Raw genomic sequence first — 3,764 nt, forward strand, 5'->3', positions numbered from 1 at the left:
GGTTAGTGGACAATACTTGCACTTATCATATGGCATCTGATGAAAGGTTATTCAAATATCTTAACAGCAGCTTTGTTTCCAAAGTCAGGATTGGAAATAGAAACCTCATTGAAGCCAGAGGTAGGCGCAATGTTGTAATCAGCAGATATTCAGGCAACAAAACAATTTTAGATGTTCTTTTTGTACCTGATATAGATCAAAATCTGTTTAGTGTTGGTCAGTTGATAGAGAAGGGTTATTCACTTATTTTCAAGAATAACTCCTGTGTCATTGAGGATTCACTTGGTCAAGAACTAGTTACAGTTGCTATGACTGAGATGTGAATTAGTTGGAAATGAAAGCCTATACTAGTCTTGCTGATAAAGCTAGTTTATGGCATAAAAGGTTAGGCCATGTCAATTATAGATCACTTGGTTTGCTGCACAAATTCAATCTGGATGAAAACATGTCAAAAGCTGAAGTCAAAGATAGAGTTTGTGAAATTTGTCAGCTTGGGAAGTAAGTGACGCTGCCATTTCTAGTCAACAAGGCATGGAGAGCTCGAGACAAGCTTCAATTGGTCCATACTGACAATTGTGGACCAATGAAGACCTATTCTCTAAATGACGGCAAATACTTTATGCTATTCATAGATGACTATACAAGGTTCTGCTGGGTTAATTTTTTGAAACAAAAGTCAGAAGTACCTGAAGAATTTAGCCAGTTCAAAGCCTTAGCTGAGAATCAATCAAGTTGTAAGTTTAAGGCCTTGAGATCAAAGAATGTCACTGAGTACTTGTCAGAAAGGTTTCAGAAGCTATGTGAGCAGGCTAGAATTCAGCATCAGCTGATAACCATTTATACTCCCCAGTAGAATAGAGTTTGTGAAAGAAAGAATCGAACAGTATTTGACATGGCTAGATGCCTATTGTTTGAGAGTAAATTACCAAGTAAATTTTAGGCTGAGGCTGTGAACACATCAGTGTACCTACTTAATAGATTGCCAACCAATGCTACCAAAGAAAAAACTCCTTTTGAAGCTTGGTTTGGAATTAAGCCAACAGTTTCACATCTAAAGGTGTTTGGTTGTGTCTGCTATACACTTATTCTAGCTGAGAAGAGAACCAAACTAGAAAAGAGATCTGTGCCAGGAATCTTTGTTGGTTACAGTAGCACAAAGTAGGTGTTTAGGGTCAAGTACAATGCTGATTGGTCCCTAAACAATCACAAGGTAAGACTTGTAGTGAAAGGATACAACCAACAATATGGCATCGACTTCATAAAAACCTTTGCTCCTGTTGCAAAGTTAGATACTATAAGGCTTTTGTTTACCTTAGCTGCTCAAAAGAAATAGAGAGTGCATCAACTGGATGTTAAGTCTGCTTTTCTGAATGGCTTCCTCAAGGAAGAATTCTTCATTGAACAACCAGATGGGTTCAAGATTCCTGATGAAAATTATAAGGTCTACAAGCTAAAAAAGGCCTTGTATGGTCTGAAGCAGGCACCAAGGGCCTGGTATGATAGATTTGATACATATCTGTTTAGGTTCGGGTTCGAGAAGAGTATTAGTGAGCCTACTCTCTATGTGAAGAAATCAGAGAATGACCTTACTGATTGTATCACTTTATGTAGATGATTTGTTCGTAACTAGAAGCAAGTGGGAGCTTATTGAAAAGTTTAAAATACAGATGCAAGATGTTTTTGAAATAACTTACTTGGGGAAAATGACTTACTTTCTTGGCATGGAAGTGAATCAGTCTGATCATGCCATCTTCATAAGTCAGTAGGCTTTTTCCCTAAAGATCTTAAACAAATTTTGCATGTCAAACTGTAAAATTGTTAGCACACGAGTGGCTCAAGTTGAAAAACTAACCAACAATGGCAACCATGAAAGAGTTGATGAGAAAGAGTATAGAAGCCTTGTAGGTTGTCTGCTTTACTTGACACCTACAAGGCTTGATATCATGTTTACTATTAGCCTTCTATCTAGGTTCATGCATTACTGTGATGTTGTTCACTTTAAGGCAGCTAAAAGAGTTATTAGATATGTGAAAGGAACTTTGAATTATGGAGTGAAATTTGAGAAGGCAGAAGAACAAGTTAACATGATATTTTGATAGTGATTGGGCAGGATCCATTAATGATATGAAGAACACATCTGGCCATTTCTTTACCCTTGGCTCAGGGGTCTTCTGTTTGAGTTCAAAGAAACAACAAATAGTAGCTCAATCAATAGTAGAAGCAGAGTACATTGCAGCAGCAGCTGCTGTTAATCTAGCCATTTCACTTAGGAAGCTTTTATGTGATTTGAATGAAGATCAAGTTGAAGCTATTGAGATTAGAGTTGACAATCAGTCAGCTGCTACCATAGCAAAAAATCCAGTATTTCATGGCAAAACCAAGCATTTTAAGATTAAATATCTTTTTTTTTAAAGAGGCTGAACAATCAAACACTAATTCTTCTTCTTACCAAACCTTGCAGCTCAGGAAACCAGTTTGTTGATATTTCAACTAAGTCTCTCAGTGCTACAAGGTTTGATAAGAAGAAGAATTAGTGTTTGTTGAATATAGTCCAAGGAGGAGTGTTGAACTTTTTCTTGCAATGCAACAGTAGAGAAGCATTGAAGCTCAACCAGTACAACAGCTACATTTTGTTTATATGTAAGTAGCTTTAGTTATTTTGTAATTTGCTTTTAAAGTTAGTAAGATTAGTTGCTGATTTGAATGATGTTCAATGTGATGTAATTGCTGATAAGTCAGCTTTATTTTGTGTGTAATTTAAGCTATGTTTTAGTCAAGTAAATAGTGGGAGCAGTTATACATTAGGAAACTATCTTGTAACTTTTATGGTTTTAACTTAATGAAAGTTAATATGAAATTAGTTTTTTAAGTTTCATTTTTATTCAATTCTCTTTGCATCTGTTTCTTTACTTTTCTTCTCTTTAGTTTTTCTGTAAAAACACCAACAGGAATGGATCCATTGAGTTAGTTTCCATAAAGAACCAATGATGCAAGATTAGTTAAGTTGTTGACAGAAGATGAGATTGGATCAACAAGCATATTAGACGATAGATACAGTGTAATCAAATTCGTTAGCCTCCCAATTTCCTGTGGAATGGATCCATTAAGTTGGTTGTCCAGAAGAAGCAATGACTCTAGATTGGTTACATTGTTGATAGAAGATGGGATTGGACCAACAAGCATGTTGTTTCATAGATGGAGATTAACCAAACTTTTCAGCTTTCCAATATTTGGTGGAATGAAACCATAGAGCTGGCAATTTCTGAGATAGAAAGTCAATAGGTTTTTTAGGTTCCATATTTGGGGAGGAATGATGCTCCATAATGGATTAGAGTTTATAATCAAGTGAGTGAGATTGGTCAAAAGACCTATAGCTGAAGGTAGATGAACAATGAGGTTCCTCATCAAATTTAGAAAAACAAGATTCTCCATCTTCTCAATTTCCATGGGAATGGAATGAATCTAATTTTAAGAAACATCAGGAATTGCAAATTGAGTAAGGTTTCCAAGTGAAGAAGGTAACTCACCTTTAAGATTATTTGAGGACAGGTTGAGGCACTTGAGTTTGGAAAGTGCACCTATTTGAGGTGTTATACTCCCATTTAGACCATGGCCACTAAGATCAATCTTGATGACACTTCCAGCAGAACTACATCTAACACCAGGCCATGTACAATGGTGAACACCTATGTTGCTGTAGTTTCTCCACCACCGAGTTTCCATCAATGCTTTTTCCTCAGCTACAAGAGATTCTGAATCATTAT

This window comes from Gossypium raimondii, chromosome 9, assembly GCF_025698545.1.
Source record: "Gossypium raimondii isolate GPD5lz chromosome 9, ASM2569854v1, whole genome shotgun sequence".
NCBI lineage: Eukaryota > Viridiplantae > Streptophyta > Magnoliopsida > Malvales > Malvaceae > Gossypium > Gossypium raimondii.